This window comes from Gigantopelta aegis, chromosome 13 (assembly GCF_016097555.1).
Source record: "Gigantopelta aegis isolate Gae_Host chromosome 13, Gae_host_genome, whole genome shotgun sequence".
Taxonomy (NCBI): domain Eukaryota; kingdom Metazoa; phylum Mollusca; class Gastropoda; order Neomphalida; family Peltospiridae; genus Gigantopelta; species Gigantopelta aegis.
This window is the reverse complement of record NC_054711.1, coordinates 22,359,042-22,380,013: the sequence shown is the minus strand read 5'-3', so window position 1 is coordinate 22,380,013 and position 20,972 is coordinate 22,359,042.

Sequence of the window (20,972 nt, the reverse complement as noted above, 5' to 3'; positions counted from 1 at the left end):
TTTTAGTTGCTTCCACTGATTTGAAATATTTGACCATGCTCGTGAGCTTAGAGCAGATTGTAATAGAAATCATTCGCAAATCGGAATGGGATCTGACAATGAGAACAGTTCACCCAACCGTGTCAGTGGCAAATCTCAGACCGACAACTGTGTAGACAGATTGCACAACGAGCACTCCAATATGGAGAAGATTCGCGATGTAGATAGCGATCTCAATTATCAGGATGATGATCACTGTAGCGTTAAAGAATCATAGGGAGTGGATGCATTGGAATATGATTTTACACCGAGAGCGGGTGAATGGAGGTGGGGGGCTGGGGAGTCCAGTATCATTATTGATACAATACCAAGATCGTACGGAAGCAAAGTATTAAATGTTTTCTCTGCGTTCATGTAAAATACAGTAAATTGCAAGGTGATGATGCAAACACATATCACAACAACTGTAACAGTACCTCTAATGGCAGTAAACGTATTCACACCCTCAGTTCATTGCATACATTGTATTGGGCGCACTGGGACTTTTCCCGCAACACTATATTAATATATACTCAAAGGTAAAAGCTATTGTGACACACAGAAAACAAAGATAATTGATGATAAGTTTTTACTGCCGTGTATGAAACGTTATAACATAGAAAGAGAAATGTCCGAAGGTATGGCAACGAGCACTAGTCCATGAAAAGGGCACACCTGCCATATGCAGGTGAGCCACATCACTAGAAGGGGGTCCAGAGCGAAGTTCACACAGTCAGCAGCGAGTGTGTCCACTTTGAGCAGTGACACGGGCCTGGCACCGTCATCTCATTGGGGCCACTAAACGCCGGAGAAAGTTCCTGGGAATGCCATTCCAGATCTGAGGAAGGTTCAGCCGGAGTTCCTGCAGTGTTGTTGGGGGATTTGGAAGACGTCGCAAGGGTCGATCCATCTGATCCCAGACATGTTCGATTGGTGAACAAATCCGGGGACCTGGCAGGTCAGGGTAGCACATCAACATTGTTCTGATTCTGATACTGTTGCACAACTATAGCAATGTGTGGTCTAGCGTTATCGTGTTGTAATGGCATCCCTGGGCCGTTATGCTGCAAACACTATAACACAGTTGTTTGCAAATTTTCATCTCGGTACCTCACAGCATTCAAATTGCCTCCAATCACAATCATCTGGGTCCGGCCCGTGGCTGTAATTCCAAACCATATCATAACGCCACCACCTCCAAAACGATCCCCTTCAAGAACACATGGCGTGACATAACATTCACCTGGATGACTGGAGACACGTGTCCTTCCGTCAGATCTATAGAGAAGGAAACGGAATTCATCGTCGATGTTTTGGCGTCAGGGTTGGCCTTCTGGCTGGGTGTCTTGCACCGATGCCGCAGATGCGTAGACGTCGTCGGGCTGTCTTCGCTGATATACCTCTGTTGCCAGGGATGGTACGGGCTGTGAGGGTTGCTGGCTGGAACTCGTTTCGCAGATGCGTGGTTCGGATCCATATGTCTTGGCGAGGGGTTGTCACGGGTGGTCGGCCGCTACGGGTTGTTGATATCGTTGCCATAAGTGCCATACGGTGTTTTTGTGGACGTTGAATTAACGTGCGGGGTCCCACATTGAAGCATCGCTATGACTCGCCATCTCTCATTTTCACTGGAAACAATTTTTGAGGTGTTTGTTTTATTATAATACAAAGTTTGTATACAGTTATATATATATATATATATATATATATATATATATATATATATATATATATATATATATATATATATATATACCACAGTGTGTTTAAGAAAAATACCTACAATGTCATGTAAACAGAAACGATATAAACCATGTTGTACATCGTTTGAGTATAACGAAACAAATATTTTATCTTCATTCCACATATGAACAATATATTCATGAAACTATTTTTTTTTTACAAGATTCTGTACTTTTGTATTAAAGGGACATTCCTGAGTTTGCTGCATTGTAAGATGTTTCTGACTAATAAAATATTTCTACGATTAAACTTAAATATTAAATATATTTCCTTGCTTAGAATATCAGTGTCTGTACATTCAATATGTTTCTGGTCGTCTTAATATTTATAAGAAGCCCAAACCAGGGTTGAAAATTAACATGAAAACCATGGTCGCCAGCAGCGCCAGTTGAAGAAAAATCTTACTGGTCCTTCTCAAATTCAAATAGCCCTCCAATTATTACATTGAAATTTAACTGCAAAGCGAAAATCAAAATTTGACTGTTGCTGCATAATAACCATGTTGTTTTTTGGCGTGTTTTTTAAGTTACCATTAAATTATAGAGGTTAAATTATATTTATAATACAGGGGTGAAGACAAAATGCTAGAACAGCTAAGGTTTGCGCCTTGCCTTACATTGTCTCACAAGGAGTGCAGCTCAAAGAGACTAAAGGTATAACTGCCCGTGCTTCAGTAAACTAGTCTGGGAGTGGCAGTCCTCTTTGTGGTGATTCAATAGTGATGAAATCGCCAGTAAAATGTTTCCTCAGGAGTGGCTGTCCTCCTATATAGGAGGCACTAGATAGAGCTATTATAAATGCTACAGTAGTAAGCTACTAATAAAAATAAATATGAAAAGAAAAATAAATTTGTGAAATACCATATTTATTTTTTTATTTTTAGAAATATCCGGTCCAAAGCCACATAAGCCTGACACTGTCAAAATACAGAGCATGTTCTGTCTTCTGCTGCCAGATCTATAGTTCACGCCAGCACAGACGCGGTGTGTTTTGTCATATTCGATTCAGTTTCAGTGCGTTTCTTTTTTAACTGTTACAGTACACGCCAGACCCTAAATTTGATGGTTGCCCAACTGACTACCTTTGTACACTTCTTAGTCGCCCTCAGCCACTAAAATGATATAACCAGGATTTTATATAGGGGGACACCCACGTTGGGGGTGGGGTGATGGTGTGGCACCCACAAACCAATGTGTCGTGCTATGGAGTGACGGTCAAATATAAAAGGCAAAACGAAAGGGAAACAGAGGTGTAAATCGGGGAGTGGGTTGCATGGCTCCCAAGCCCCCTCCTCACCCAGTTATGCCAGTCAAACAAGTCATCAAGTAACTGTAAGATTTGTTGTCAATAAGATTGGCAAGATACCAAACGTAGTTTGTTCGCAAAGAATATTTTACAGCAATTAAAACTCCCAGCTAAGTCGTCCGTCTCAAGTCTTACACACACTTCTTTTGTCAACAGCTTATTGGTAAGGCGTGAAGCCACAAAACCAACCTCTCGGTCATCAACTACTAACCAATAAGCTCTGTTCTGAATAGAATGAAAGAATGAATGTTTAACGATGGCCGAGGCCTGTGCTTAGGACAGCATGCTTGAACTTTGATTGTTGATAAATTAGAAGAATAAAATAAACTATTAGACGTTGTTTGTTTTGATGGAGTACATTAACATTTTGGGGATTTTACCAGTGCTCGAAAAATTTGTTTGGTGTTTCTTTGTTTCTTATTCATCATCATCATCATCATCATCATCGTCGGCATCAGCAGCAGAAGCAACAACATCAGCAGTACCTTCTTCTCCCATGTCATTAACTACATCTGAGAGCTTGGTGTGTGCTAAGTCTGGCGATAACGGACAGGACTACACCTAAATAAACATTACAGACTGCTATTTTTACCATTTCCTACATAACTCGTCCGTTACTAACAAAAGACTTGAAAAGCATAACAAAAGCAGCAAGCCACCTAAATCTAGCTCCTACGACATTAAACTAGGTCACAATGCTACCAAAACCCAAAGTTAAGTCCAGGCGTCTTTATAATGTTTGCTTTATTTAACAACTCCAATAGAGCACATTGATTTTTTTTTAATCATCGGCTATTGGATGACTAACATTTGGTAACGTGACGCATAGTCTTCGGACAATCACCCCATTAGCAGCACCATATTTTTAATGTATATTCTCACAAACAGGACAGCACGCACCACAAACTTTAATATACCGGTCGTGGGACAATGGTTGGTACGGCAGAAAATGGGTTAACCGTGGGGATTCGATTCTTCAACCCAAAAACATTCAACGATTACTCAACCGACTGACCTAGATACCGCTTTGGTATCGTCATAAATCTGCGACGATCGCTTCTACATGTAACAGTATACCAAATATCTATCACCGGGTCAAAGTTCAAAGTTGACCCATTAAGGAAGGAAATATTTTATTTAATGATACACTCAACACATTTTATTTACGGTTATATGGCGTCAGACATATGGTTAAGCACCACACAGATATTTAGAGAGAAAACCCGCTGTCGCCACTTCATGGGTTACTATTTTGGATTATGCAGCAAGGGTTCTTTTATATTATGCACCACAGACCTTTGATATACCAGTCGCGGTGCACTGGCTGGAACGCGAAATAGCCCAATGGGCCCACCGACATGGATCAATCTCAAACTGACCGTGCATCAAGCAAGTGTTTTACCACTGGGCTACGTCCCGCCAAAACATGTGACATTAAATAACACCTCGCCTGCCATTGGTGAGATATGTGACCAGATTTGTTATCACATTATGTTGTTTTATCTGACAAGTGTGCTTGAAGCAAGGTCTTTGTGCATGACTAGGGTAGTCAAAGACGTTTCCCGTTATGTATAAAACTGGACGCTTAATCACTCCCCCCCCCCCCCCTTATTTTATTTTTTTCTGATTTACTTTAAAGGTGAGGTTTTGTACTACACCCTCTTGTCTCTCATTAACAACCAACCTACTATCATGGACAGACAGCCCAGGTAGCTGAGGTGTGTGACCATGACAGCGTCCTTTGAACATTACTTGGATATATGCACGAACATAAGCTGAGAGAGAGAGAGAGAGAGAGAGAGAGAGAGAGAGAGAGAGAGAGAGAGAGAGAGAGAGAGAGAGAGAGAGAGAGAGAGAGAGAGAGAGAGTATTTATAATCGTGACAATACATAAAATTCCCCAGCTTAACCAATTACTTGCCATATAGTTTTGTTCAGGAAACGGACAGTTAAAGATAAAGTGTGTTTTCTTTGACGACACCACTGGAGCAAATTGATGGATTAATCATCGGCTATTGGATGTCAAACAGTTGGTAATCTGATCCCGCGACGCAAGCACCTCACGCGAGCACTCATCCATCTGTGTTAAATCCCGTCCCCGGGTAAAGGACAGGTTATCGGTAGTTCGGATCCGCTGTTTTCGAGCCTGCCCCTTGGAACGACATTTCAGTTTGTGCATTCTGCGGGAACGTGTCTTGTTCCTATACACGCTATCAGGAAATATTTACGACAGACCTTAAACGTAACTAAAAGGAATCAAATGGAGTCGAGTTTCACAAATTTAAATATAGTCTGTGCACTTGAACGAACTGATTGTCAAGACATGACAATATGGATGTATACCTGCGTACGGTGTTGACTTTGTTGTTCAATAGCTGAAATTATTATGCATAGAACCTACACATTTCATTTTAATGAATTCTATTTTCCGTGGAACAGGCTCGTAGGCATCCTAAAACCACATCAGATTTACTAAATGTTAGTATAAAATATTAAAGGAACAGAGCGCAGTAACAATGAAGAAGAAGAAGAAATATTATTTTACTATAGTGTCGCATGCTGTACATAAATAATAAAATATAAATACTAAATATATGTGTATATATTCAATGGTTAAAAAGTACAGCATTCGGCCAGACGGACTACCAGACACTCCATACATTTAAAATGATAAAACATTTAAAAGCACAGTGTACTAACTTCTAACTAAAACATAATGTATTCAGTGTTTAATATAAAATGCAATACCCATACCAAATTTCAATAGGTTTACACAAGTGGGGTCATCACCCGCTAAACCCAATCAAAGTCTGTGTCAAAACATCGCTAGAGCATGTTGACTTTTTTAATCATCTGCTATTAAATGTCAAACATTTGGAGGAAACCCGCTATAGTTTTCCACTAGCAGCATGGGGATCTTTTACATTAACTTTCCCACAGACAGACCAACATGTAGCACTCACGGATCACTGGTTGAGACGAAAACAAAGTGTCATGATCACGATATGCTATACAGAAAAATAGTCATAGTTTAAAAAGAGCAGAGCTACCGTTAAACATTGGGCTATTTCTCGATCCAGCCAGTGCATCATTACTGTTATATCAAATTTCGTTGTATGTGCTATCCTGTCTGTAGTACGGTGCATATAAAAGATCCCTTGCTACTAATGGACAAATGTAGCGATTTCCTCTCTAGGACTACATGCCAAAATTACCAAATGTTTAACATCAACTAGCCGATGATTAATAAATTAATGTGATCTAGTGGTGTTGTTAAACAAAACAAATTTTATTTAACGTCCCTCTGTTATTGCATGGATGACGTCAAGTGTAAACAAAGCTCGATCATATGCAATAGTTTCGCAAATATAATCTACCGTCAGCTATGAAATATAATCATATCCCTGTGTACAAGGTGATACATTCTATTCAACGAATCTCAATAGGCAAGTAAGGGGAATAAGACTAAACGTTATTTTGAACACACATTGGGGTAGCAGTATTTTATATTGGGATGACACCCACATTGTGCATGTGCATGTGTGTGTGTGTGTGTGTGTCGGGGGGGGGGGGGGGGCACAGAAAAAACATAAAATGTTGTGGGGAAAGGAAACAGGTGTCATTTGGGTGGGTGGTGGCGAGGGGCATACCCGTCTGGCTTCGCCAGTGTGAATACACTTTTAAAAATGCATTAAATCAAAGATTGAATATAATAATTTCAAACCACAATATTTCATACAAAATTTATCATCGGCGGACATAGGGTAGAGGGTGCAGGGGGTGCGCACACCATTTTTTTTAAAGACATGAAATACATTTTGGTATATTTGTCTAACAGTAGTATAAATAGTATGATCTGTAGTGCGCTTAGCTAAAAACAAAATTGTCCCCGCCCCCATCCCAACGCAGACAAGTTTTTATATTCTTGTGAAGTTTCGTGTGGTATTGCTACTATTTTTAAATGGTGGGTTTCGTATACCGTGTTTTGAATTTGTCTTTCACGGGTATATAAAGGGACATTCCTAAGTTTCCTGCAATTTTTAAGATGTCATCGACGAACAGAGCATTTTTAACGATATTAATTACATATCAAATATATTCTTTTCCGCATGAAATATTAGTAGTTGTATATTAAACGTGTTTCTGATCGTTCTAATATTTGTACTGGGTTATATTTCATTTTATTTCCTAAAAAATTTTTTCGTACGTACGAACTTGTTTGAAGACAAAATCCAGTTTGGGTGTCTTACAAATATTAAGAATGCCCCTTTAACCTTTGTATTTGCTGTTACATGTATATTATTTTTGTTCAAATTTACACGTTTAGTTGCATATCCTGGTTCCCATTCTTTGGCCATGAATTAGGGGATGTTTTGTAACTTCCCTGTCTAAAATCATATGCTGTCAGTAGAGACACCTGACATGAATGTCGCTTTCTCAGAACGTTGCATTTTGGCATGCGTTTTCAAACAGTGGCGTTTGAAGTATAGCATACCGTGTGTAAAGATTACAGTTTACACATCAAGGTACGTGTGTCAGTCAAACACTGCATATATTTCCTTTTTTAACGTTTAATAGCCCAACATGAACCAAATGGTTAATGAGAAAATATATTTCTTTCTACAAAATGACGGTTTGAATAACACACACACACACAGACACACACAGACACACGCGCACGCACGCATACACACTTACATACATACACATACACACACTCATACACACACACATACACACACATACACACATTTACACATAAAGAGACGCACACACATATACGCACGCACACACACACACACACACACACACACACATATATATATATATATATATATATACATACAGACACACATGCATACATACACACCACGCATACACACATAGATACACACGCATACACTCATATAAACAAACACACACACAGACACACCCACCCACACACACACACACACACACACACACACACACACACACACAGACATGTACACTATACTTATGTAATATTAGTTGAGTGTCTTGGTCTATCTATCTATCTATCTATCTATCTATCTATATATATATATATATATATATATATATATATATATATCGTTAAAAGTGTACATTTGTCTCTACATGACAGGCTTGTTTCGTGAGCGAGTTGAATTGCTCTCGCTCATCAGATGTAGATTTAATTACACCGTCAACGGAAAGCTGATGACGTAATATATATATATATATATATGGTACCCTGCCATAATATACCATATACCCCACGATTGCCTTCGTTAAGTATCACTAAATCTTGCAAATGGACAAACATACCTAGTGTGCACTGTTTCAAGTCGAAGCAGTTGTAGACAAAGGTTAGTAGTATAACCAGAAACACGTTGTCGTAAAGCAATAGTAAAGATTGAGGAACACGACTCTAACTGAAAATACGTATACACTTACAACAAGGGATTCCCTTGTTGCCACCAATGAGATCCATAGAACATGTCTGTAATACGTACTGACAACAGACGGGTGGATGTAGTTCAGTGGTAGAGTGCTCGCTTGAGGTGCAGGGGGTCGACGCAGAATACATCGCCATCGGTGTACTTGGAATGTTTCCTTCTCGTTTAGTGCCCCACGACTGACATGTCAAAGGCTGTGGCATATACTGTCTATCTATGGGAAAATGCATCTAACAATCGTTTACTTTTGCAAGGAGTAGCCAGGCAAGTAGCAGCGGGACGGCTGAACCTCTTCTCTCTACCTACCTTCCCCTCTCGTCCCGAGAAGTGTCGAAATAACAATGTTAGACATCATAGTCGCAGCTTATGAAATGTGCCGAGGTATCGCTATACACACTACATATCGCGTAATTAACATAAAGACTATAAATAATTACAAATGCAAAAACATACAGCAATGACGATCAGTGCATTTGTTTGCTAAAATACTTTTTCTAACATCACACACAACTCAGTAATGCCTGGCCTATATAACATAATGACACCATCTTACCACCCTTCGTCATTTTAATCACACAAACTAATGTTACGTCCATACTACGGCTGGTCTGAGGTAGAATTACGTTTTGTCGTAAATCTGGAAATCTGCGCCTGTCGTGGTTCAGAAGTAAAATTACGTTTAGTTGTTTCACGCCTAACGTTTTGGAATTGCTTTCGGATTACCGTAAGTTTAGAAGGCCCTTCCGACTGCTTCGAGTTACAAGCCCCAGGTGTACATTACGGGTGGATTGAGCTTGGACACAACTAGACAGAAATGATGCACACGGTATTCTGAGTACCAGCATATAAGAAGAATTTTTTTTTTTTTAATCGGCCAAATTAAAAGAGAAACTACTGCATGATCATATAGTTATTGTGTAACTTACATTGTTGATTATCTACTGCTGAAATTGTTGACCTACATTGTCCATTGTATTATAATTGATCATTGTGTTCCACCTTGTACGGGTACTCGAGTCCTGTGAACGGATGCGATTCTTGCTAGACTTGACCAGTGCCCGAGTACTCGAGTACTCGTGGAGACTCCAGCCGATACCTTGCACAAAGAGGAGCGGGATGTATGCACCCACCCTCTCCTAGAAGTGTGATATTTATATATTCAGGGTATATAGGTCTACATGTATTTAAAAAAAAAAAAAAAAAAAAAAAAAAAAAAAAAAAAAGCACCCACCACACAATACATCGTGATACACTGTTGCATTTATCCGCATATTTTATTACGAATTGTACTTGTAGAATGCAGAAAATTAAATTTCAGAATACCTACGTTTAAATGTTTTCAGGTAAAGCATACCACTGGACCTCCCTGTAAAAGAGATCTATTTCTTAGCCAAATGTTCACATGTTTTTAAATGTGACAATGCTTTGATTAATACAAATATCTTAAAACAATTACATTTTTGATAAGCAGTTTATTTCACTACAAGAAGACTAACACAACTCCACTGAATGATAAACAGTAGGTCTGTATATTATGTTAGTAGCTTACTTTGACATGTTGATAACCAGTTTATTTCACTACAAGAAGACTAACACAACTCCACTGAATGACAAACAGTAGGTCTGTATATTGTGTTAGTAACTTACTTTGACATGTTGATAACCAGTTTATTCCACAACAAGAAGACTAACACAACTCAACTGAATGACAAACAGTAGGTCTGTATATTATGTTAGTAACTTACTTTGACGTGTTGATAACCAGTTTATTTCACTACAAGAAGACTAACACAACTCCACTGAATGACAAACAGTAGGTCTGTATATTGTGTTAGTAACTTACTTTGACATGTTGATAACCAGTTTATTCCACTACAAGAAGACTAACACAACTCAACTGAATGACAAACAGTAGGTCTGTATATTGTGTTAGTAACTTACTTTGACATGTTGATAACCAGTTTATTCCACAACAAGAAGACTAACACAACTCAACTGAATGACAAACAGTAGGTCTGTATATTGTGTTAGTAACTTACTTTGACATGTTGATAACCAGTTTATTTCACTACAAGAAGACTAACACAACTCCACTGAATGACAAACAGTAGGTCTGTATATTGTGTTAGTAACTTACTTTGACATGTTGATAACCAGTTTATTTCACTACAAGAAGACTAACACAACTCCACTGAATGACAAACAGTAGGTCTGTATATTATTTTAGTAACTTACTTTGACATGTTGATAACCAGTTTATTTCACTACAAGAAGACTAACACAACTCCACTGAATGACAAACAGTAGGTCTGTATATTATTTTAGTAACTTACTTTGACATGTTGATAACCAGTGTATTTCACTACAAGAAGACTAACACAACTCCACTGAATGACAAACAGTAGGTCTGTATATTATTTTAGTAACTTACTTTGACATGTTGATAACCAGTCTATTTCACTACAAGAAGACTAACACAACTCCACTGAATGACAAACAGTAGGTCTGTATATTATTTTAGTAACTTACTTTGACATGTTGATAACCAGTCTATTTCACTACAAGAAGACTAACACAACTCCACTGAATGACAAACAGTAGGTCTGTATATTATTTTAGTAACTTACTTTGACATGTTGATAACCAGTTTATTTCACTACAAGAAGACTAACACAACTCCACTGAATGACAAACAGTAGGTCTGTATATTATTTTAGTAACTTACTTTGACATGTTGATAAACAGTCTATTTCACTACAAGAAGACTAACACAACTCCACTGAATGAAAAACAGTAGGTCTGTATATTATGTTAGTAACTTACTTTGACATGTCATGATACAATATTACTATTCTTAAAGGTGCAGACCCTAGTTTCAGCCCGTGATCATGGACACTAAGTTGTGTTAATCTACAAACCTGCAACACATATTTGCATAAGGTTAACAGAGAAAAACTAAAGTCGGTGATGTTTAACATGGACATGCCATCTTAAAATAACTAGAGCTTGTCTCGTTAACAATTACTTCTACGTCGAACGTCCGTTTTTGGAATTATGAAAAATGCATTTTGGATATTGCAAAAATCTGGATGGCCAGAACCACTTCAGGAGTTCGAATATTAATATTTTAAATAATAAAATGGAAGTACTTCTAATTTAATTTATCAACGACGGCTTTAATAGTGAAAAATACGTGACAGTGTTTAAAAACTAGGGTGTGTCACTTTAATAGCTTCTTCTTTAGAAGAGACTTAAACATTAATATGAATATATTTCGTATTATTGTTCCGCTTGGGACGGAACTCCCTTTATACTACTTCCGGTAATAAAGGTTAAACAAAACAGTTGTCTGCTTCATTAAAAACGTAATATTATTAGGTATTTGATAATGTATTTGATATTAAAGGAACATTCCTGAGTTTGCTGCAAACTCAGGAATGTTCCTTTAATATCAAGGAACATTCCTGAGTTTGCTGCAATTTTTAAGACGTTATCGACTAACAGATACGTTTTAACGATTGTAATTACATATCAAATATATTTGTCTGCATAAAATATTAGTGGTTGTACTTTAAACGTGTTTCTGATCGTTCTAGTATTTGTACTAGGTTAAATTTCCTTTTATTTCCTAAAATATTGTTTTTTTCGTACGTACGAAATTATTTGAAGACACAATCCAGTTTGGGCTTCTTACAAATATTAAGACGACCAGAAACACATTAAATGTACAGACACTGATATCCTAAACAAGAAAATATATTTAATATGTAAGTTTGATCGTAGAATCATTTTATGAGTCGGAAACATCTTACAATGCAGCAAACACAGGAATGTCCCTTTAAAATTAAAGTATAATTAGTATTTTCTGGCATTCCTGAAATGAATGTGGCCGAGGATTAACAACACTTGACTGGTCAGAGCCCATGATTAATGAATCATTGTGCTCTAGTGGTGTCGTTACACAAAACAAACTCTTTTTGTTTTGTGATTGTCGGGCACTTGTCGTTTTAAGACGGCCCTGGAAGACGGATGGCTGAGTGGGCGATCATGTGACGCAAAGTCATGATATAGGTTGGCGAACTTAGAATTCTGCTGTCCGGTGTTTACCGAAGCTTAGCTGAATGTGGGTGCTGTCGAGTTTATTTCTGTAGTGTGTGTATTAGTGATTAATATCTGATTTTTTTTTTAATCAATTAACTCGAAAATGATCGATGTAAAGGTATTTGACGTCAAACATAGGATTGTTGTGGTATTAGAGCGGAAATATTTCACAACTTTTTGGTTGTCGGCAATTGCAAAAAAAATACATAGCTTGGTCTCTGACTAATGAGAGCGTATTTATGTCCAAATGTCCACCTAGCTCTCTTACAGTCAGAGTACTCGGGCTACAGGGCACAGTGATAGAGGGTGTTCTCTCCTGGTAGACAAAAATGACACTTCTGGACTAAAGCAGGCACTTGTTCGTGTTTGAGGGTGGGATGTAGCCCAATGGTAACCGCATTCTCTTGACACGCGGTCGGCCTGGGATCGATCCCCATCGATGGGCCCATTCGACTATTTTAAGTTTCAGCAAGTGCACCACGACTGGTATATGAAATGCCGTGGTATGTGCTATCCTGTCTATGGAATACTGTTTATAAAAGATCCATTACTAATAGAAAAATGTAGCGGGTTTCTGCTCTAAGACTATATGTCAGAATTACCATGTGTTAGACATCCAATAGCCGATGATTAATACATCAATGTGCTCAAGTGGTGTCGTTAAATAAAACAAACTTTAACTCTAGTAATATTTTTTCGTATTTACCTCACGCCTCTCCCCACCCCATCCCGCTTTGCCTCCCCTAGGTACGGTCCTGGATTTGCATATACATAATTCCTTTTAGTGTGTTTAAGAACGCTGTATGTGTTCGTGATTTCGTTCAAGATACGCCCACTCTCCACCCGTAATGTACAGTATTTTTAACCTGGTCGAGTCCATTTTGTTTATATATTACAATCTATTACATGACAAGCTTTAGTAATCATGGCCAGTTTCGGTTGGAAATCCCCGTAATGTGGACTTGAACTTTAGTCGTCAAAGACAAACCAAACAGGTAAGATTAATTTATTTAGTCAATGATTGTTTTCAATGATTACTAATGTAAATGCGGGTAAATATATTGATTTAGTTTTGTACTGAATTTGAAACTAAAATATTTCCTGGATAGTGAAATGCTTGGTTTCGTATACTATTAAAACCAAACTACTTCCTTGATTTATGTACTACCCTGTCTGTGGGGTGGTGCATATAAAAGAACCTTTGCTGCTAATCGAAAAGAGTAGCCCATGAAGTGGCGACAGCGGGTTTCCTCTATCAATATCTATTTTGACTCCATATAGCCGTACATAAAATGTGTTGAGTGCGTCGTTAAATAAAACATGTATTTCTTTCTATTGGGTGTCAGCTATTTGAAAATTTTGACACGCTCAGGAAAGTTGCTACATTTTTTTCATTAACAATTTCCCACAGATAGAACTGTACATACCACGGCCGTACGTACTGGTTAGGCATTTTAAAGGTGGTGAGATAACTGGAGGAGAAACCCGCTGCCGCCACATAGACTACTTCTACCGAATAGCAGCTATGGCTATTTTATATACTTCCCCACAGACAAGACAACACATACTACGGCCTTTGATATATGAATTGTGGGACACTGTTTGGAATTTGAAAAAAATATTGCTCGTCAGGCAAACGTTCTTTCACGGACAATACATAAACTTCCCCAGCTTAACCAATTAAAGGGACATTCCTGAGTTTGCTGCTCTTTTTAACGATTGTTATTACATATATTTTGCTGCATAAAATATTAGTGGCTATATATTAAACGTGTTTCTGATCGTTCTAATATTTGTATTAGGTTAAATTTCATTTTATTTCCTAAAAATTACGAAATTATTTGAAGACAAAATCCAGTTTGGGCTTCTTACAAATACTGAGATTATCAGAAATACATTGAATATACAGACACTGATATTCTAAACAAGAAAATATATTTAATATGTAAGTTTAATCGTAGACATATTTTATTAGTCGGAAACATCTTACAATGCAGCAAACTCGGGAATGTCCCTTTAAGAGAGAGAGAGAGAGAGAGAGAGAGAGAGAGAGAGAGAGAGAGAGAGAGAGAGAGATTAACAGAAAAACTTAGAAAGAGAGGGAGAGAGAGCGAGAGAGAGAGAGAGAGAGAGAGAGAGAGAGAGAGAGAGAGAGAGAGAGAGAGTATCTTTGCCATGTCCCTGTACCACTGGGGTTTCAGGCATGTCTGTCGCGGGCCAGGTCTCTGGATAAATTTAATCGTAGAAATATTTTATTAGTCGGAAATATTTTACAATGCAGCAAACTCACGAATGTCCCTTTAAGAGAGAGAGAGAGAGAGAGAGAGAGAGAGAGAGAGAGAGAGAGAGAGAGAGAGAGAGAGAGAGATGGCTGACAGGACGGTACACCCTGCAACGTTTGGAGTAGCAGTTGTGGGCCAATGGATGGGACGGCGAGAAACATTTTTTTCCAACCTAGGAGCTTCGATCCTATTACCCATCACTTGAGGCGAGCACTCTACCATTGAACTACTTCCATACCCAATACAGAATGGTATCGTCCTAGTTTCATTATTCAAAGTCGCGACACGTACCAGTGGACATTTGTAATATTGAGAAAAGAAAGGCAGTGTTTTATTTAACGACGCACTCAACACATTTTATTTACGGTTATATGGCGTCAGACATATGGTTAAGGACCACACAGATTTTGAGAGGAAACCCGCTGTCGCCACTTCATGGGCTACTCCGATTAGCAGCAAGGGATCTTTCATTTGCACTTCCCACAGGCAGGATAGCACAAACCATGGCCTTTGTTGAACCAGTTATGGATACCTGGTCGGTGCAAGTGGTTTACACCTACCCACTGAGCCTTGCGGAGCACTCACTCAGGGTTTGGATTCGGTATTTGGATTTTAAAAAATCCATGCCTCGACTGGGATCCGAACCCAGTACCTACCAGCCTGTAGACCGATGGCCTAACCACGACGCCACCGAGGCCGGTACCTTTAAATATTGAGAACCTGAAATCTGCAGTGATTGCGAGGTTCTTGTAGTAAGCAGCATGAAGGTGTAGGGCGTTTCGCAATACCCGACCGATATGTTTACTAATAACAAATATATGGCTTTCAGGTGAAAACCAGGCGCGTGTGCGTGGTGGTGGTGGTGGTGGTGGTGTGGGGTGGGGGTTGCGCTGTCGAACTGTAAATTGGATTTTATGAAGCTATTGTTAAATCAGACAAAAATAGAACATTACATATGTAGATCATTATATATTCAAAATGGCGGCTCGGAGGGTGGGGGGTGAGGGGTGGGGTGTCCTGAGCAAGTTGTCAAAGTGCCATCAAAGATTTTCCTGCTATCTAGATGATTATTCAAAGATTAGACCAGGTCGTTTGCTTTCATCGCTCAATCCCCGCGGGAACACACTTGCTCCCCGACTATTAGGTCTTTCAGAATACTAATTGGGGGTCATCCATAAAATACGTACGCCTAAAATCAGGAATATTTAGATGTTACCACAGTGAAGCGCCCTGTCGTAAATATTGTGGTGTTACGTGGTCGCCACGACAGCATGTTGATAGTTGTGAAAAAAAAGGTTAGTTATATAACCGGAATCACACGTAGCATTGGCGTAAAGCAATAGTAAAGCTAGAGGAACACGACTGTAATTCGAAAGACTTATACACTTACGACTTATACAATTCCCTTGTTGCCACCAATGAGATCCATAGAAAATGCCTGTAATGCGTAACAGACGGGTGGATGTAGTTCAGTGGTAGAGTGCTCGCTTGAGAAGCGGTGGGTCGACGCAGAATAAATCGCCATCGGTGTACTTGGAATGTTTCCTTCCCGGTTAGTGCCCCACGACTGATATGTCAAAGGTTGTGGCATATACTGTCTATCTATGGGAAAATTCATATAAAAATCGCTTGTTTACTTTTGCAAGGATTAGCCTGTCAAGCAGCAGCGGCACATCGGATCCCCGTCTTTCTCATTACCTTCCCTTCGCCAGTTAACGCATTCAATCGGGAAAATTTCGAATTCTAATCGTAATATTTCGATATAAATATCTAGTAATGGCGGACTGGAATTAAAGTTGCGTGTACAGTTTACAAAAACACGTTGTATTAAACCTGAGATTATATGATAAAGGTATTATTACCCTCGTGTGTTTCGGTGTAGTCAATATCATATATTAGGAATAAAAACAATGTATTATGCTCGCCAGTGGCTCGCATAATACAATTGTTTTTCCTAATATATGATATTGACGATACCGAAAAATACTTTAATAACCTCTATGTATGCGTGTGTATGTCGTGTGTGTGTGTGTGTGTACGTGTGCGTTGACACCTGACCTCCTCCATTCGGTAGTGCTGGTGGCTGCTATTTGAGCTTGTTTACTCGTTGCTAGGTAACAACATATTGCGCTGAACATAATACATGCACAGGTCACAGGTCACAACGCCTTCGCGAGCTACTTGGATGCGAATGTAAATAATAAGGTAACTGATAAAATACATCGTCAGTCTGTCATGTTTTTGAGTAATAGACCCAATATAAAAACTAAAATTAGATAACATATTAAATATACTATATTGTGTAAGATAACAATTTCATTTAGCATAACAGTGTCTACATATTCAGTGTGTTTCTGATTGTTCCAGTATCTGGTAGGTCAGGTTTGTTCCTACTTCCCGATATATATGTGTATATTACTATGTTTTCACACTATCTACTACAAACATTGTGACGACAGGAAACAAATTGTACATGCAGCTCTGATATTCTACACAAGAACATGTTTACTAATTGTAATATGCAAATGTATTCGTTAAAACGGTTCTGTTAGTCGCAAATATCTTAGCATTATATATATACCCCAAAAAATAGTGTATAGGCATTAGGTCTGGTCAAACACTTTTTATATACCCATAACCAGTCTAGGTTCAGGCACCGTATGCATTACATATTATTATTTCATACACACTGTAACAATGTTCACAGACGGGCGCTATATCTATATATCTATATCTATATCCAATATATATATATACATGTATATGGTTACTGTCTTAAGATATCGGCTTTATTCTGCGACGGTTAGTATGGCGAAAGCCTATATCTTAAGACAGTAACCAGTTATTTCTTTTATCCTGCAATCCTACAGGAATATTTAGAAAATCATTATTTATTCCAGTTTCGTGTATGCAAATCGAGTATTGTCAACCTAGCAAGGTTTTTGGCGTATGACGTCATACAAGATACATGACGTCATTATTTGTAAGAAGCTAGCTACATTCTGTCACATTAAAACAGCGTTTCTAAACTCTAATTCATAAATACATATACAAGTTTTGTATTGTTATCGCAAACTAAAATTTATTTCCACTTACTTTACTTCAACAAATGATTTAAAGAGTATGTTTATTGAAAATCTACTCTGAAATACTCGAGTCGAGTCGGGGTTATGTCACGTGACCTATATTTTTGGTCAGTGACCGAAAATATAGAGGTTTATCTAGTCATCATATCTTGCCAATGTATACAGTGATTGCTGGATATATATATATATATATATATATATATATATATATATATATAATATAGAAAACAATGAATTGATTTTATGTCAATAGCAAATATGTACTTTATATTTATATAATTAGTCTTACACAAATTAAATTAAATTAAAACTTAAGGTTTTACTCTGTCTGATTTCTTTTGCCAGATATGTTAAGAGCCATGTTTCTGTGAATACTTAACTTATGAATTTTAGGTTATCTTAGTGCTAAAGTTACTTCGTGGAACGGGACCAGGGATGGATTAGGTATTGGGATCTGTGAGTTTGTTTGTTTGTTGTTTTTGATGGGGAGGAGGGGGGAGGGGGTGGCGTTCGGGGAGAGTTGTTGTTTGTCGTGTTCCTTTTGGGGGTCTAGATTAGATAATTAAAAAGTACCATTCTACCCAACACTGTCAGCTTTTGTTTTTGTAAACCAGACCTTTATTACATTTTAATTTCACTATTATGTCCCCTACCAGATGCAAATAGTCATTACATTCTACATTTAATCTTATAATGAAATAAGTTTTTTATAGTTTATAATTGTTCGATTTGGCAAGATGATTGAAATGGTGCGGTTGTAAACAAGCTTCATTATGTCTAGCTTGAGTCACGTCCAGCCCTACCCCTTATTGATGTTGATATGTGGGGTAAGGCTAGAGGAAAGTCTATGTAACGTTTTGGCAAAACACGATAGCCAAATGGTTGCAAGCAAGAGGGTCTAAAATACAATTTTGTTTCTCATACATCTCATAGCACAGACCTTTAGTTTGATTATTCTCGAGTCCAGTCATAACATAAAACTTACACGTTGTTAACCAATACCAACACTACACAAAGAAACCCGACGCCCCTATGCGAAACAAACCAATAAGGAGTAAGACAGGAGGTTACTCGAGATACATTGCCAAGCCAGTTCTGGGAGAGTGACAGTCTTCCTATCGGCGGTGCAGGAAGGATGACGTCGGCTTGTGTCGTGCTTGCATCGTCCATACACATTTACCACATTCATTTATGTTCTATGTTCAACACGGATGCTCCTACTCAGTGTGAACATTACCAGTGTACCTTGGCAGCGCGCCACATTTACGTGGAGTGTAATCATCTGAAGATATATTTGGTACCTGAAATATATTAGTATATTTTCAGTTAATCCTATTCACATACTTACCTTTGTTTGCCACACAATATCCGATGCGTATGTTTGTCCTGTGGTGTCGTTGAGAGAGAGAGAGAGAGAGAGAGAGAGAGAGAGAGAGAGAGAGAGGAGAGAGAGAGAGAGATAACAGACAGAGAAAGACAGAGAGATTTTATTTAACGACGCACTCAACACATTTTATTTACGGTTATATAGCGTTGGATATAATATATATATATATATATATATATATATATATATATATATAAAGAGAGAGAGAGAGAGAGAGAGAGAGAGAGAGAGAGACGGATGGATGGATGGACGGACTGACAGACCAAGGCAAACAGAGAGACAGAGAGAAACACAGCCAAACTCAGTGGCTACCTTAAGACAAAATCAACAGTGAGTGTTTTATATGCACTTTCCCATATACAGGACAGTACATACTGCAACGTTTGGCGTAGCATTTGTGGGATGCGGTGTCGAATTGTAAATTGAGTAATATGTCTTTCAGAATATTAATAGGGGATTGTTCATAAAACACGTCCTCGATGTACTTGGAATGTTTCCTTCTCGGTTAGTGTCCCACGACTGATATGTCAAAGGCTGTGGCATATATTGTCTATCTATGGGAAAATGGATAAACAACAATCGTTTACTTTTGCAAGGATTAGCCTGTCAAGCAGCAGCGGCACAGCGGATCCTCGTCTCTCTCCCTAACCCCTCGCCCCACGAAGTGTCCAAATAACAATAATAAAATAGTTGTAGTTTGTCAAATGTGCTGAGGCATCGATAAACAAACTACCGATAGCGTAATTATATAATTAACGTAAGACTATAATTACAAATTCTGTAACATACAGCAATGGCGTTCAGTGCAATGGTTTGTTAAGATACATCTTCTAACGTCGCCTACAATTCAGTAATGCTTGGCCTATATAATATAATGCTCTAGTTAACATTAGGGTTAAAATCATGCCATCCTCCGTCGTTTCAATCACACACACTAATGTTACGTCCGTGCTACGGCTGGCCTGAGGCAGATTTAACTGTTGTCGTAAATCTGGAAATTTACGCTTGTCCTAGTTCAGGAGAAACACTGCGCTTGGTTTGTGTTACACGCCTAACCTTTTAGTGTTGCTTTACGACTACTGTAAGTTTAGAAGGCCCTTCCGACTGCTTCGAGTTACACCGTCTCATTTTGTTAGTGTGTACCCATGTCAATGTCACATCACACAAGGCTCAAAACTCCGTTACACCGTCTCATTTTGTTAGTATGTACCCATGTTCATGTCACATTACACAACGCTCAAAACTCCGTTACACCGTCTCATTTTGTTAGTATGTACCCATGTCCATGTCACATCACACAATGCTCAAATCTCCGTTACACCGTCTCATTGTGTTAGTATGTACCCATGTCCATGTCACATCACACAAAGCTCAACATTCCGTTATACCGTCTCATTTTGCCAGTAGATACCCATGTCCATGTCACCGAACACAACGCTCAAAATTCCGTTACACCATCTCATTTTGCTAGTGTGTACCCATGTCCATGTAACTGCACACAACGCTCAAAATTCCGTTACACCGTCTTATTTTGCTAATATATGCCCATGCCCATGTAACCACACGTAACCCTCAAAATTGTGGTACTTAATAATTACACGAACCAACAACGC